General features: G+C 45.5%; 1 protein-coding gene across 1 annotated transcript in view; it reads right to left on the bottom strand.

Annotated features, from left to right (window-relative positions):
* LOC111248164 (B-cell lymphoma/leukemia 11B-like) overlaps positions 1 to 11,960 on the bottom strand; it is a 60,168-nt gene extending 48,208 nt beyond the window's left edge. The window contains exon 1 of the mRNA XM_086985574.1: positions 11,832 to 11,960. The gene's annotated coding sequence lies outside the window, so the exon portion shown is untranslated. The remainder of the gene's footprint in view (positions 1 to 11,831) is intronic.
* Positions 11,961 to 17,930: the final 5,970 nt, after the last annotated feature.

Genomic DNA, 17,930 nt, shown 5'->3' with positions numbered 1-17,930 from the left:
TAGGTACCGTTGCTCACGTGGGGAAAGAGTTGTGGTATTACGCTGCTGCTGCTGCTGCTGCGCTTGTCATCATGGCGCGTCCGGATTAGCAGTGAATGGCTTAACGGAAGTACCGACAACACTAGATCTACCGGCCAGCGCCCATACATGAGTCAATGTGCGCACTAACACAGAAAGCGTAATGACACGCACCATGACAAAACTGTTAAATATGGCTAGATTGAGCGTTACGGCAATGTAAAGACGAGCGAAGACGAACATCATAATAGAAGTAAACTGTAACGAGAACTTCTAGTAAAAAATTTATATATATATATATATATAAAGGATTCGTGCAGCAAAACCAAGAATGCCTCGTTATAAGAACAAAAAAAACTTTAATAACAAATACCGCAGTGGCGGATTGTTTATGAGGATAGTATTGGCGTGTTAATCTAGTGAGCGTCATACGCGCATGTGTGTGTCCGCAAGGAGCGTACCCTTCGATTGATTATCCATCACCCGATCAAGAAGTGACGATTTCATGCTCGTAGTTTGCGTTGTCGTGTAATACAAGAAACATTACCTACATCGGCAGTGTCAACATGAAAAACTCGACTAAAATAACGGATTCACAACGACATGGCCAATATACCATATTTAGCTCTGATTTCAAATTCTTCTAGCAGATCTACCGGACGGATCAGCAAATGGTTCATAGGCGGGGCTAGTATCCGCTGCAACATGATGATTTACGATCGTGAACTCGGAACATGCCAGATATTAAATTGTTCTTTCATCGCATTTTACAAAGCCGATAGAAACAGACAATAAAAGCTATTTACATAGGCGTAGATTCATCCACGAGTGAGTACGCCGTCTTCTCTTAAGAATTTCTTTTTTATCGATAGGACAGTTTGAGTGAAATACCCAGCTATATCAGAATTTGTGCTGGTACGTAAAGTTGTTCTCGAACGATGTATAACGCACCGCATCCAAATGTATTTGATTAACGTACGTATCTGGCCGAGCGGTCTCAAGACCGCGACTACCGTCGTTGAAAGGCTGACATACGGACGAAGCTGAAGTACGGCTTGCACAAAACAAGCGTTATCTGGCCAGCGGTCCTTGCCGTCGCAGGTTATTCCCCACACTCCCTTTTAAATGCAGAGTCCGTCTATTTTCGTATCTGCCATGTATTGCTTGATTTTCCTTAAATATTTCGTACACGTTTTATCGAAGGAATTTTCAGCCACTACAATCAGTCATATCTTAATTGATCCGTCCAGTCGACATGAGCATTAGCTTATGTTTCTTGCCAGTATCGTACCGGTTCGTTTCACCTAGCCGATCCTTCCCATTTAGTTATTTGCTTGCTTTAAAGTGATTCTAAGTGCTATCATTCATTATGTTGGCCTTTAATATACCGCTGGTCCCCGTCTCGGTTTGTCCTTCCATCTCACCGTCCTATTCGATCGTACCAGCCAATGGCGATTCAACCAATTTTGACCCGGCTACCGTCTTAGTCTCTGATCTGATCACGACATGCGACACAAGTTTTTTCACTGCTTTTCCTGAACGAAGACGAACGATTCAATTGTTCGTCTGCCGCAGCGTACCGGGCTGTTGAAACGCTGAGAATCGAGTCTAGCTCGCGAGTCAAATGACTATCCTACTGTGACTCCTGCCACTGCTACTGCCGTTGCTGTGAGACTGCAATTCTACTGACCAACAATCACATCTGGAAATCATTTCGGCGTTAGTCGCTACGAACGATAGTCAGTGTGCGTTTGCTGCTATTTCGGCCGCTGCAGCAGTCTTTGCTATTTTCTAATGGATTCTCTCTTTTAGCCATTTCTTAGTTTGCGACATCTCAAGGCTCGCATAAATGTTCGACGTGGCGATACTACTATTACTATCATCGCTAGCAAGCGACAAAGCCCACATACAGCTGGGTCGTCATTAAACGACTAGGATTTTTCCGCAACCCAGAGACGATGAAGGCGGCTTCGGCATCCCCGTCGCAAGTAGCATGAGCGACCTCCACGGTAGTAATGCGCATCGTTATGGCTTCACATTGATAAGCGTCACTCAATGCCAGTCACCAGCGGCGGTGATTGTCGCTGATCGTCGTCACTGTACAACCAAGCAGTTTCAGGAGCCAGCACGACTGACGACGGTCAAGCTCGTCAAAATAACGATTTTTGCGTTAAGCGCTTAGTCTAGAAAAGTGGAAATTTCCTCATGAGGCTAGCCTATATCTTACCCCTTAATTTCGTGAATTTTTCTTGCCACCTCCTCCCCTCCCTTTCATGGTTAGCACCCATCGGTGAATCACTTAAACGATGTTTCAGCTGCACGCATGACGTGCTGTATAAGGCGCGTGACTTATGACGTTTTTTAGTCACAGTCCGGCGAGTCCTGCGTCAGTTGCACATTTAGCTGACCGTAATAATATTTAGTGAAGCGATTCTAGGCAATGGCTCGACGATTACTGAAACAGGGTAAAAATACGAATTCATTAGTTGAATTGACCAACGGACTGGTCATCAACGCAAAACAAAACAAGTTTTAATTTGACATTTATTTCGCAAATTTGAACCTCACTATTACTTGGTTTGCTGTTGACCCCTGCCTAGCTTGTGGTATAAGGCCCCATGTATATAGTCAGCGTCCTTTTTTCACCCAAACTAACTATATGAAGAAGTTTTACTCGACAACTTTGAACTTTACCTCCGAGGCCGTTTGCCCTGTCGTAGTCGTGTTCTATTGGTGTTGCTTGATTCTTTCAGCTGGTGCTTACAATTGCGATACCATATTAATAAACGCCTCGCAACGCATGTTGACAGCATTCTAGACCTTCGGCTGTCTGTCCAATCCGCTTTTTGGTCGCGCGAAACAACGCGGCGGCAACTTCCCTAGTTTCGCCGATTGTTGGCATCATGTTGGCAAAAAGTAAATTACCGCCGTGGTGATAACGGAATCGACACTACTACGGCGTTCGACGTCACCATTGAAACATTCACCCTTGGGTGAGAAAACGATGAACCGAAAGCAAAAAATCTTAGTTTCTTTTTTCGCTAACAGTGACACACAAACCATTGTTGTCGTTGTTATTGCTGTTTCTCTTGTCGCCGTCGTCGTCGTAGTACCTCAAGTCGCTCATGTCGTGCCATTCACCACGAAATCGGAATGGATTCAGCGTGTAAAAGTGGGGGCGCAGGGGGTAAGCAAGCTGGACTCAAAATCCGTAAGCCATTTACAGGGCTGGCACACGGTCAGTTAACCATGTTGAGCACTGCATGAGAGCTATTTTTGTTACCACAACTGCCGCAAGGGCAGTCAGGTACTCAGTTGAATCAGTGTCACTGCTATTATAATTAGATGACTAACTACGTGTTAATATTCATCGTGGCTGGTAGAGACATGATGCGTTTAAGTAGAACTCGCAGTGTTGTCCACCGATACGTAGCGGTCTGAACAGACAGACTCATGCCTATGTTGTGACTATGCGATTTCCCTCACCACGGCTACAGTTGCGCTCTAGCCTGCTGATACAGGCGGTAATAAGGGCACAAGTCAAAAAAGATTTTCGCCCAAGAACTACTATAATTTACCATTAAGCGACATATAATACTTCATACATTAAGCGACTTCAATAACTGAAGTCGCCAGCGATCCCTCTTCCCCTCTTTTTTTTTCTATAGTTTCGCCAAGCTTCGCTATCCGTACACACACAATTGGTCTGAGACAGTCTGTCGAAATATAACAACAGCAGATGGATTCAATTGAGGTTGTGATGCCTCGTTACTTGCGCCATGGGTACATTTTTACTTGGTATCAGTATCGGATCATCAAAAAAGCGCAAAACTTAGCCGGGTTGCAGAGAACGGTAAAGTGGGAGAAGAGAGTTTATATTCTACATCTGCATGTTTACAAAAAAAAAAAACGAGTCAATGACATCTTTATTATTGCTATTACCACTGCCATTTTCTAAACTAAAAAAAGCAACGAAGTCATACTCGTTAAATTTGCTTTTTTAATGATGAAGTGTTCGTATACAAAAAAAATCACTGCTCAGGTAATGCCTATTTCTACGCAGTATGGCTGTTCTACTTCCATTCACATAATGTTGCTCAGTAAACTTTTCCATTCACGCGCTTCCTCTTTTTCCACTTGTTTGGTCTGTCCCGTTTTCTTACCACAATGCCCTCTCCGGGTTTTTCCTGGTCGTAGGCTCGCTCGTTATATGTCATCTCATAGATGATTCCTTTCGATTGGAATTGGATGCAAATTCTATTGTCAACATTGTAGAGAGTTTATAAGTCTCCACGATCTGATGCGTGCTGACACCTGGTCACGTCACGAACTAGATTGCCTCCACCTTCGAAAGTTCACCTCTGCGAAAACCTTGCCCTTACCGTTATCTATTTCCGAGACAACCAACAGTCATTAGGAAGAAAACAAAAGATAACTACATTCATATAGTTTGCGGATACAGATAAAGTACGGGCAGATGCTATTTCTGTTGCAACTTTTGTCATGAAATTCTTGCAAGTGACCAATAATAAATACGGTCTGATCAATTTGATAAACGGCTAATTTTGTTAAAACACTACATCAACAAACTGCTACAATTACATCGGATTCAATTCAGTCTTGATGCTTCACCCGATCGCACCATACTATAATATAACTCGTCTTCTGCTCTATACTTTTGCCAGCTAAGAGTGGGACAAGCGTAACTGTAGTGATTACATCTGGGACTCGACCGAACGGACGAAAACGCTTTCAGCGTTAAATGCTTCAACAGATCAATGCCTCCGACGTTAACAACCGATCCGAGCTAACGAAAACGTCGCTCACCTCACCCCAACAAAAAACAAGGAACAAATCGCTGCATGGTCCATGTACTATAGGAAACTCTACATTAACACAACAGGGGCACAATAACAAAGAATCTGCCGCAGATCTACTAGAAAAACAACGTAGAATAAGCACCAGCAGATCCAACTAAGTAAGCCAGAAAGATAGGATGGCAGGGGTCGAAAAAATAACGACGACGAAGGTTGTGCTGACGTTAATGATGGTTGGTTGGTTGGTTGGTTGGTTGGTTGGATACAAAAGAGAAATGCGAGCAGTGGTGCCCCCCATCGTTTGTAGCGCTCTGCTGCTACGTTCCTGCTTCTGTTGATTTGGCTTCTATACAGATACAGTCCGTCAGTTCTTGTATCCCAGTTTGGTAGCAATACTAAAATGATTGTTTACGCTGTGAACCAGAGTGAACAGCAGCAATGCACCATGAACAGCAAGGTGGAAGGTTCTAGTGTCCTGCATCTAGGCTAGGCTAAATTGGCAGTGACGCTGGGCATAGCAGAACGTCCTATAACATTCACGTAGCAACAAGCAAAAATTAGGAGGCAGCAAAAGCTGCTAACATGTACATCAGGAGCAAAATCGGAGATAGTGTGGGGTCTTCTTCGTGCTTTTGCCATGTTTCCTACGCGTACATTACCAACAGTTACGGTGACTGTCAGGCCAGCAATCGAAGGACAAGCCTATCTACTGCACGCTCGCATGGCAGCCTCTAGTCGCAGCAGCAACTGGTGTACCTACCCCAACCTTATTGTCGACCTTAATTCTTCGTGGCAGCTCCCCCCACAGTATGGAGGTCGTGATCACCATGCACATCTAGGCTGAGCGAACCAAAAAACTAAAAGAACTTGGCGAGAATTTCATTCCTCTAGATGTTTCCTATTTCGGCTATTTGGTTCTGATATAGGGAGTCAACTACGGAACGGCCCCCAATCCATAATAGAATCATCCGATCCAGCCTTCGAAATTTTCAATTGTTTAGCATTTACACTGCGATAATGGTGAATACGATTAGGGCAAAATTAAGAACGAAGAAAAAGTCTAGTTCAGATTTTAAGAAGGATATTGTTTGCAAAATTTCTTGGCATGCAATACGTTCTCGCGCTCGACAGCAAGAAGAATCATCGTATAGCTAATGCTTTTTGGCTTGTCTCCTAAGCATGGGCTGACAGATATCAAATGTTGCTTGTACTTTGTTTTTGTACGAAACTGTATTTACAATAGTACAGAGTAGAATCTATTGTAACTTGCTCGCTGCTATTGCTACCGTCATCATCATATGAGTTACCGTAAGTTCCAGGGGCCCCCTACAGACCCAGGCCGATTAACGCCAATAGAGGTAAAACCGCCAAAAAATAATCACAATTAAGTACATGGAGCAGTACGTAACGCTCGTTTACTCAGTAGAACAAAGGTTCGTTTGCAGAGTCCTGCTGCAATGATACGTTCAACTAAACGAATAAAAAAAGTCAAACAATGCCTGCGCAATGTTATTTGCATAGAACCCCTCTGTCTTGCTTCCGTTATCATCAAGTAGTCGTGTTAGCGTAGTACTAAACACTGGTCTAAAAGGTAAATGACGTAACGGCCTCGTTATCTGTCGTTGCTATAACATGATATATGCACCCCAAAATAAGCATAGCTATATATTACCTGCAAAGAGATTAAAGGTGTCACTTACACAAACGCAATTACCATACCCATGTATATGCAACTGTTCTCTCGATTCTGCAACAAGTTCACTCGATCTATTCCCTACCATTAGAAAGGAATAGATCAGAGTGGCAATAAAAAAAAAAGATGGACAAATCAATAATTTTAAGCGAATACTGTTGTACCTGTTGTTGCTATTAGTATCACGCAAGGTGTCTATAGAACGACCTGTGTGTGCGTGTGTGCCCGACCTTCTTTACCTTGTCGTACAGCAAGAATATGAGCAACTACTAGGATAGTCATGCCAGCGATCAACAAAACGTTGAAAGAGCTGGGAAAAAGGCAAATGTGATTGTGTCCTTGCCGCAACCTCAGTGGCCGTTAGAAGTATTTGGCTACTCTTGATGAAGTGTTTCCATCCTCCTTTAAGTGAACAGTCGCTAGAACGTGACGGTTTGCCTTTTGAGAGGGTCTGGCATTGCCGCCGCTGGATTTGTCCACGATTTCTCCTTCAATTAATCCCCGATACACAAAAATAGCAGTTCGCACTGCGGCGCAGTTGACCCTGCAGGACAACAGCGGCACCTAAAACAATGCGTACACGTCTTGTCGAAACGCACTGACGTCCAATAGTAAATAAGCTTGCAGGGTTCGTCGCCCGTGTGGATCCGTGCTAGCGCGGATACCAAGACCGCATCCATGATCTCGACTTTGTATGAGCCGCTTGGCATATGCTAATACATTACAAAACGTATGCAACAACTGTTCTTTCAGAGGTAATCATTTTAGTCAACTAGCAACTCGACACTCACTGGAATCAGCTAGCTCCTGCATACGTAGTCTCAAAGATACACTGCAAAAGATATGGGAAAATATCAGCGGAGAAATGATACCGCCATGATTCTAAAAGCCTATTACTTTACTACTGCTTTTCCTGAACTATATTCGCCTATGTGGCACTTTCCATTCCATCATCACCATCAAGATCGTCAGCATCGGCGCCTTTCTGATTCGATTCCGTCTTCGACACATCAGCTTTTCTTGCAGCCCCCAAAAGCGGCGAACCGCCACGATTATTATCATCATTGCCGACGGAATCGGCAGCAGCAGCAGTGGTAGCAGCGGCTGCAGGATCAAGAAAGCTGCTGGGACCACAACAGACTCAAATACTAGCCAACTCCACTCAGCTCGCAGCCTCTTATTTCTCTGTCTTGCAGCAAATTTTCATTGCTGCTAATAGGTAGACGGTTTGACTGGCATTGGGTCGTTCGTGATGCGTCGGCGACGCCAATGGCCCAAGTAGCGCCGTCGCAGCAGAATGCTCTGTCTGCCTTGTCGCCAACGTACAAAGTTGTCGCATAGATGACGGGCGCAACGAGGACGACGAAGAAGAGGACGCAGGCAGCTAGATACTCAGAGACTTAGATAGATTGGTAGGGAGACAGACGAACTCAACTAAAAATATCAAGTTTCGCCTATCCAGTCACAGCAGCCCGTCGCGGCAAATACAATCTGGTTAGGATGATCCCGCATCTCGGCTGCCGCCGCCGCCGCCGCTGCTATTGCTGTTGATGTTGCTCTACTCGTGAGCATTTTACGTTATGACCACGATGGACAGCAGTAGCAGACACCAGAGCGTCAACGAGAAAAGCGCTAGCGTCACCCGCATTCACTTGAACGTTCATTCGCGTGAAGGTAAGTTAGCGATGCTGGTGCCGCTGACTGCGGCTCTTCCTATCTTTTCCGTTAGCTTGATTGCCCTTCGTAGGTAGGGTCAGCCGCCTGATTGTGGGTGGCTGACCACTCAGCAGAGGGATTGGCACGATGGAACCTGTGCCCGCTCAACGTTCACCACCACACAAATCGAACAATTACAAGTGGAGAGATATTGCGCGGGTCAAAAATTGCCAGTTAAGCTACGGTTCGTACGGGATTTCAGTCGGCCATATTTATAACTAGACTCGCTATACGAAGGATGATTCGTAGAGTGTATTTTTCATGTGTAACAGACGCCCTACAGCTAGGGGGTGTCGAACCGCCGACTAACGTAAGCAAACAATCAGAGGATGCGAATGATCGATGAGAATTAGCTATTTCGAACTAATGTTCAGCTCGATTGAAAATGTGTTTGTTTATACACTGATAGAGTTGACGATGCCGACAATTCGAATGAATGCTCTAAGACCGATACTATTTTAGATAAAAAACGCTATCGATAAACATAGACAGTATTCGTGTATGGAAATAGTCACTGGTGTGAAATTGCTGACAAGCAAAAAACAAACGTCTGGATTGCAAAACTGTATTAGTTTTTGCTTGCTATGGTGGACTCTGCCTTCGGGGCGAACAGAGAATCAAAGAAAATGAACGAACGCCAATGTGGGCAGACGAGCAAAAGTGGTACCAGCATCTAACCGACAACCAATGCACAAATGCATAGTCTTCTAGAAATAAGGCTGTGCATGCAAGTAGATGTGCGGCGAAAAGCCCTACGCTTGTTTAAATGAAACCAACAAAAATTTCCATCAGATGTCTTATTTCACCGATGACTACATGTACTGTGTTGTGATATAAAGGTGCGACATCCTTTTAGGATTTGGCTTTTCGGGCCTGCATCGAGTCTCTGGTTGAACTGGACTATCGTTCTAGGTTCACGTACATATCTCGAACACTGACGGTGTTTACAAAATCGGATAACTACAACAGCTCGGTGTCTATGCGGACTTTCAACTTGATGCCTCCTGTATTTGTTTCTGGTGGAACTGTCTCTCTAACCAGAAGCCATTATTACTGCCAAACCATCTTGTTCGTAGCGGTCGGCTGGAATGACCTCTGTATGATATCGCCAAGTGCAGTCCACCCCAACGAAACAAAATGGAGAGAGAAAGGGCTAGTTTGGGTCTGACTTAGAAATTCAGCTCGCACAACTGCTACTAAGCGGAGGGACATCTGGCTGCGTGGAAGACCCATCCGGGGAACAGATAGGTGGGACGTGCTGTTTGCTTGGGAATATCAACTGTAGGCGACCGAGTAGCCTACAAAAGGTCCGATTTCTGCAGCCGCTTCAAATGAGACAGCTGAAAACAGGCACTCTACCACCCATCTCACCTGCACCATGAGGCTTTGAAAGAACCGATCAATGAAAATCAGGCAGGCTAACAGCCTAACATCTCCAACTCAACGACAATATCCAGTGAAACAACTCATTAAAAAAGCTAGATTAAGGATAAAGAACCTAGAACAAGCTATGCTTTTCTGGTTCTTCGTTCTAGCTCCTGGCGTTCGCAACAACGAACTAAACAGTTCCCTCCCTAAGGGGGAACCGACTGTAGGCACTTATCGCTAGAAACCAGAAAAGAGAAAGCGAATACTTGAGGGAAATCGAGTTCGGTTCTAGTTGATGCCTCACGTCAGCCAAGTCAAGCACTGACGCATCCAAAAGCGCCAAGCTGCAGACAGGCACCAAACAGATCAGGGATAGAACAGCGCATACACGCGAGCCCCGCAGACGCCTAAACAGTAGCCGCAAACAAAGATACTTGGAGAATAGAATACGGAGAGGAGCCAAGTGCTGCTGTTAGCTTCTGCCATCCGAGTCCGTAAGTGCCGTGTGGGTCAGATTTCGCCAGCAACTCGCTTTTCCCTCAGATTAAAGGCGTCAGACACCACCTACATACGGGCGACACATGAATGCCCAGATTCAACCTCATAACTCTACCACTATCCGAAGCAATTTCACTTCAGTTAATGCAAGAGCATAGGTCGAGCCAAATCAGTGTAGCAGTCTGCATGGACGCGAACCAATTGCTCATGTGGGCTTCGAACTATTGAATGAATAATCACTTCTTTCTACGTTAACGAAATGCGTTTCTTCGCCACTCTGCGCTCTTATATGTGCTATATTTGAGCCCTTTCAGTTTAAGCTAGGCTAATGACATTTATGTTCCTTTACGTTTCGATAGCCCACTACCGGATATTTTGCTTCAGGCTGTTAGAAACCTACGATTCTAGAAGTTCAGCCTTGTTTTTGTCGTGACGCCGGCGTGATGTGCGGCCGCGTTATAACGAGACTTTCGCGTCCAGTTTATGACGGCGTTTGTACGTTCGTCTGCTGCTGCTGCTGCTGTCCGTTCGACGTCCGACTGCCGGCCGAGGAGTCAGACCAATGCAAAAATCGAAAATATAGATTAATGGTAGAGAGTGACTCTCGAAACTACTTCCTAAGTCAGGAGTTAATGGCGAAATGCCACTGCTGTTTGCCGACGCTTGATGATCTGAATCGAATTGGAACCACTCTTTAGAATCGGTATTCGACACGGCACACTGTCCGCGAATAGAACCACTCATGATGAAGCGAGCCAGCGCTAAACTCCTCGTATCTCTATAACGCTAGCTGTGTTGTCCGTGGCCGTTCAGCCGTTCGAATATCAGCGGTGTGAAATCACACGTTTCACTAACGCACACCCGTTTTTAGCGTAAGGAAACAACAGTCCAAGGGAAGATCCACTCGGCGGAAGCAGACGTAAGGTTCGCTCTCTAGCAACTAATGGCTACCTACTCACAGGTAGAGCTACTAATTGCTTAAGACGGGTCGTACCTTGTCATGAATATAATTCGCGCGAGTCTGAAATTCTCACTACCATGGTCACCGCTATCAATGTTTGTTAGGATTGGCATCTTCTCGACTGCACATAGTTATTCTATAGACACTGAGGCAGCTATTGGACACGCGGTGCGGTGTCAATGACGGCCACAGGCACACGCAAGCAGAAGACAAACAGCAAAAGCCAACATGACAGTACCGTAAAATAACTCAAAATGAAAGGACCAGTGCCGCTGGCGTCGTTAAGGTATAAGGTCGCATATAGTAATAGTATAGCCCGCATCAGGTAAATGGTAGTAATAGGCAAAATAAAGAAACACAAAGTGACGATCAGCGCGAATGGCGTTCCATTGTTTTAGCAAAGTGGAAATTGGCCAAGAAAAAACAAAGCAGTTTTTAGGGGAAAAATCGCGTCCTGCCGTCCGTTCTCAGTCAGCTACTGAGTATGCTTTTTGATATACCTGTATATATGTATATATTGGGGCCTATATAGTACGAATCGGTTAAGCTTCGTCTTCAGCAGAACTGAATTCAATTCAATAGACTGAACTCAACGAGCGGCTTATTAGCGACTATCGGTATTTCTACTATGACTGTTATTACGATGGTAACTAGTTTTCCAAATGACAAATATATACTATGGTCGTTGCCGTTGATGCGCTAACGCTGACCACGATACTCGTCAATGAAACTTCAGCTGCAGTTTCGCAGTGTCACTTACCATCCGCTTCATAGTAACGCCTCGGTGACTGTGTTCGCCGGTTGCGTTGACCGTCGTCCACTGAGAATGTTTCCCGAGAAATGGCCGAGCAGTGAATAGCACAGTCCTGCCGTGTTGACTGCGGGCTTAGAAATTAGCCACGACAATTCCGAGTTGGCATTCTTTTTCGTCTCAATGCCGATCTTGGTTGATGTTAAAGGCTTCTATTGACTTGCGGGCCTGCCTATTTAGCCTGCTGGTTGATCAAAGCCATCTTGCGTTTGCGCTAATGCCCAAACACAACTCCCATGTTCACCTTTTTCCGACCCACTTCATCGTAACACTGAAGCTAATCAATCACTAGTACAAGCATTCACATCCACATACACGCCACCCAATGCTCAAAACGATAGTAGTCATTGCTCCGGAGCACCACAAAATCGCTACCTTTGACCAGTTTCAATTGTTTTTGCCTTTTTAATAACGTTGACACAATTGCAGTCATGTTTGTGTGTTACGATTCACACTTGTATCGTTATCTTTCGCCAGTTTCGTTCGCCTGGATATACCCTACATTCCAACGTTGTTCTAATGTGGCATGGTGGTATACTCCGGTGTTGGCTTTCTTCGTGCACTTCGGACGCTTATGTTAATCCGCATCTTCAGTCAGCTTTTTCGACCTCTCCCATCAAACGAGCGCCGATGCTAGGCTAGCGTTGCTGTTGTACGGTGCCGTGGCAGGTGTTTCAGCTCCGGGGGCAGACATCCTCGTCAATGTGCTCTGCACGACGCGATAGATCCGTTTCAGCCAGTGCAATCGAGCGATGAGACGATCAACTTTGCTGTGAGTCGCACGGAGTCCGCGGGGGTGACCCCGCCTCAACGCATTGTGTGACTCACATTTGGTCTCGCAGTTGCAGTCTTATTGTGCGACAAACGAAAACGCCAAAAGAAACATTCAGAGGCTGCACTCTAAGGCAAACAATGATAGAGCACAGTTTCTAGTCAGAAGTGAAGCAATACATCCTAGGGCTCGAATCCTCTTCGCTTAAGGACCGCGAATTACTCTTAATGACTGTTTGATGTTGTGGTACTATCCTGGTCGGTTCAGTGCACTGTAGCATGCGCGGATAAACGTTACGGCGTGCCTCATTATAACAACACTTGGATAATAAAACCAGCAGCCATTGTATTACGCTTTTCGTTGCGCTCCTTGCTTCTGGCGTTCAACAAAGTTGATTTGGATGCACATCATGTGCAGCTTCGACCTATCCTTCGTGCACATGTTAGGTACTACGAACTTGCGTCGATCAATAGTCTTTTTACCCTTTGGTCGGTCTTTTATGTGCGCTCACACCAGCCTTAAAACTCTGGCTATTCCGTTGGCGATTCGTGATTCGAAAACGGATTATTTCTCTGCGTTTAGAACATAGCTTACTCAGAAGATAAGTCATTGTTATTAATAGCGCACCTAACCTTTCATTGTCCGCACAAGCGCCCACTTCTATTGTGTTCTTAATGTTTAAGCGCTAGCACCACCTTAGCATTAACGCCCCCCGGCCCTTCGTTGTAGACAGGAGGCACATGTTGTAAAATAAGCGCACCAGTTTGGCTAAGGCTTTTCACACTGTACACCACCACTCAGACAGAGAGGAATAGAAATTTACAGACATGATGAGCAGATCAGACGAATAGATCACAGAAAGCAGCGCCAGTTCACATTGACGTAATCGATGGACGCACCGATTGGAGCACATCGGCCGCAAGCGAGCTCCGCCAAGAGGAGGCACAGCAAGTGCTGCAATGCGCAACAAAACACTATAGCTATAATGTATTTGCTACTCATATTTCTATGTGCTTTTCTTAGGCTGATTGCATCACTGCCATGTAAAATTTAAGCATGCACAACACCGAAGGATCGACGTAATGACACCATTAAATCAGATCAAACAGCCTCGCCTTCGACCCTCGACTTTTTTCTCGGACAGAACTTCTGATCAAGTCGATTGGCAACTACATGTCATCTTAGTGCGTTATGCACTGCACATTTACCGTCACCAGCTTCCTCATTTAGGTTTCTAAGCGTTTCCTGCTTTCAGCAGCTCGGGTCGGCGATCGATCACATCGCACGATGTGACGACGCTTGGATATATGCCGCCATGGCCCCATGCCCTGCCACTAATCAATACCACAATAGTAGTCGATTCGTATTGACGCTTCTCCAGTTTGTGCATGATACATTGCACCGAAGCGTGTACGTTCACCATTGAACACAGCTCCTTGTTTTGCTGGCAGTAACCACGAGCCATGCGCATCGTAAAATGCCTGCATGTGTCGCTGTCCATCCTGTTATTGGCTTCGTTTATAGGGGGAGCAGACTGCAGTTTACTACTAGTGCAGTGCGCTGTAGTACGGTCGATAGAACAGAATACACGCTACACATGGCGGATGTAGTTGGACGAGTAAACGTGCCCCTCGCGCGTTAAATCTGCGACACGATAGTCAGCAGCCATGTCACTATGATATTGAACACTATAATTACCAGCATCACATCGTATCACGCACCCCAGTATCAACTGCTGTTTTGCAGCGTCTCAAACCAGCAATCTGAAGTAATTTTCAATTAAGGCCATACCGAACGTAAGATCCGAGACGTTTACTTAGCATCAGCCACCAGCATTAGTTTCTAGTTTTCTATTTTAGTCGGTTTCGTTCCTTTGTTTGTATCTCCGCTGTCGCCCCGCGAGCGGACGATGATCACGCTGATATTGTTCATGATTCGACTACTATGTTCGACGAGTGATGTCCGATGTCTGAGGATGGCCTGGCACGTCTTTCTGGCTCGTCTGCATTCACTTTTTACCCTATAACTTAACTCTGCCTCATCATACGACTTCTGGCCATACGCACTACTCTCACATAGTTACACTTGCACTATAAGTTTGTTTGATTTAGGCCGTACGCAGCCTGTGGTGTCCGTCTGGTTGAGGATTCGAACCCGCGCAGCCTCTTCGCGAAGCCTCAGCTGTCGCGAGGTTAAGGCCAGCTCCGTCAGCGCGCAAATATCACAAGCAAAAAATCACGTTACCGCTAGCGATTCTTGCAATTTCCACCTCTTCCTCTACTGTTATAATAATTACTGTAATTATTACGGCTCGAACACACGGAACTACACACACTATCTTCTATACGTTAGCTATACGAAGCAGCGCTATTGTCTGTTGTGGGAAGCGCGAACACAGACAGTATCCAGGGCTCAGCGCTAGCTCTGGAGAACTAAACGGCGACAATGAATCGGGTGCGAACATCCGACGCAAATTTAGTCATAATGTCAGTAACACGGATTAGCAATAAAGCAGGATCCTCGCATCCGCAAAAGCATCAGATAAAATTGTTCTAGTACATCGGAAATGAAGGTGAACAACATTACGACAACGAGCTGTTTGAGTGGTGCAATAGTTGAGGCGGAAAGTCATCGAAGACTACCGCGTTTCTCGTAGAGAACTTATCCGTCACAAGCGAAATGCGAATGCGATCACTACAGAGCAGCGCTGAACCGAGCGGTTATTCGGCTGACTATAAAATATCGGCCGACGTCAGCGCCAGCGCTCCCCAGCCCACCAAGTCTTTCTCCAGACTAGTTCACAGAATTTGCAGTGGCCCTGCGGCCAGCGCCGAAATGTTCCGGGGGCCGCCGACTCGGCGGGGAGGAGCGCCCCACCGTCGCACCACAGTTCATCGGCCAAAAGTGCCACTGCGAACGCTGAACTGATTTGATACCGCTTGCGGAGAGCATACAGCGAAATGGCGGCGAACTCTCAAATAATGCCAGTGCTAGAGAAAGAGAGCAGGGTATATGGAAGTATTCTATCTACATACATAGATGAAGTCTGTTCGCTGGTTGAGTTGCAACGTGTTTTTAACGTGTTTGGTCTCGATCGCTCCATCGGGTAGACGGAGCCCGAGTGAGCATGCTTGGAGATAAACACATACACAAAGATACATGTACTCGGTTTGAAAATTTAATATGCCAAGGCGGAAAGTATTAGAAAGCAGGTGTCTCGTCTCTGATTGTATAATAGTAAAAAGTTTTGAAATTTTTAAATAGGTAAAAGTTTCGTTACCACATTTAGAGTAGGTTACGGCTAAGAAATTGCCATATATATATATATATATATATATATATATATATATATATATGTATATATATGTATATATATATATATATATATACATAGACACATAATGCGCTTGTAGATTAAAAAGTTATTGTGTTAAATCCTTTAGTTTGAAAAGAAAGTAAAATAGAGTTTGTGCTAACACGGAAGTTAAACAAATAATTATACAACACACAAGGGGACAAGCTTGGGTTTAACGCAAACTTACACCATCTAGTTATATGTATATAGTCAAAAATTGATTGTAATAAGGTCTTTTCTCTCGTTCTTTTCACGTATATTATGAGAACACGTCTTCGCAAAGCAGTCTAGGACAACGAATTGCTATTGCGAATAAGTAAGAAAAAATGCAACAATTGTTCAGTCAACAGTCATAATTAAAATCTGCAAAGGTAAAACCAACCCTCTATAAGCCTACGAACACCGTGAATTCAAGCAAACAGCAAAAATGATCTAATTGTTATTTTCTATTTAAATAGACCCAAATTAGTAATGGTACTCCATCAATCAACCAATTCAATTTTGTCACCTGTCGCTTCACCCCCTGCAAAGCAAGCACTCTCTCCATACATCTGGTACATTGTGTGGTAGAATTTGTGGGACGTTTTGTGGTACGGAGCGGCCTATCCGTGCGTTGCTGCTGCTGCTGCTGCTGCTACTGCCGCAAATGCTGCCAGTGTCTATTTCTCCGAATATCTGTTTGTCCATTCAATGGGTCTGTGGAGGGGGAACAACGGCCGAACATTCGTCGAGAGCTAAGCAACAGCCGCAACGGCAGCAGCGGCGGTGCCAACCGCGGCGCCGCCAGTAGCAGCGGCGGCGGCGGCAGCATAGCAGAATATTTACAGTAGTTAGTTGTTGTCGTCATCACTGCCATCACTACCACTAGCAGTCTCGCAGCTGCTGCTTGTCACGAAGCCGATGGAGCGGCTGGAGGAGAGGGAAATGAAAATAATGACGACGAAGAGAAGTTACAAGCGCGGCGTGCGAGAGAGACAAAGACACACATACACACATGCAGCTGCACACTCACACACACATACACATACACATCCAAGTACATCCGTACACACATATAATGCAACACACAGGTAAGGACAAACGCAAACTCACAGATCGACACACGCACGCATGCACGCACGCACGCTCGCTCGCTCGCTCGCTCGCTCGCTCGCAAACAACGACATATCGAGAGATGGGGGGAGGGGGAGATGCAGCGATGCACATACAACTGGGCGGGCTGGCGGGCGTACGGATGGACAGATTAGGGAGTGAAAAGGAGAGCTAACCACGATCGCTCCCTCGGGTACAGGCACATACCCAGCGCTAGGCCGCAAGCGACGGCGGTGGCTGAAAAACAAACGCCGAATATTGCCGAACGAATACACGACTGTTCGTACGGTCACACATAATACATACAAGAAACGATAGACGGAGGCAGCGGCGTCGGTTGCAGGCACAGGAAGCGAAAAGTCCATCGGTTTGTTCATCCGCGCGGTTGATGGGCTAATGCGACTGGCGATAGCGGCGATAACTACGCTGCTGCTGGTACTGACCGTATAGATGTGCTATATGGATTGATATATTCATGCACATAGGCGCATTATGCCCGTGGAGAAAGAAAGGAATGACTTGATGTTTCTGTGGCCGTCACTCGCTCCGTTGCTGAATTAGTTTTGTCTCACGGGAAATAAAGTAACTGTACAAACGGTACTGCACGGAAAGCAGCGTGGTACAACCTGGACCGGGCCACGTAAATTTTTTGCCCCTGGCGTTGTTGCTGCTTCTGACGAAGTATCGACGTACGAGCAATACAGTTTTTGATGGAATCATCGTTGTCAGTTATCACTGTCAATTATATGGTACAGGCATTATCTCCGTTCTAATAGCTGTCTTCACTGCTACCGTCACTATAAATATTTATAGTTCAGGAAACTGTGAA

Source organism: Varroa destructor, unplaced genomic scaffold, assembly GCF_002443255.2.
Source record: "Varroa destructor unplaced genomic scaffold, Vdes_3.0 BEIS01000003.1, whole genome shotgun sequence".
Classification (NCBI taxonomy): Eukaryota; Metazoa; Arthropoda; class Arachnida; order Mesostigmata; family Varroidae; genus Varroa; species Varroa destructor.
This window is presented reverse-complemented; position numbering and strand designations above follow the sequence as displayed.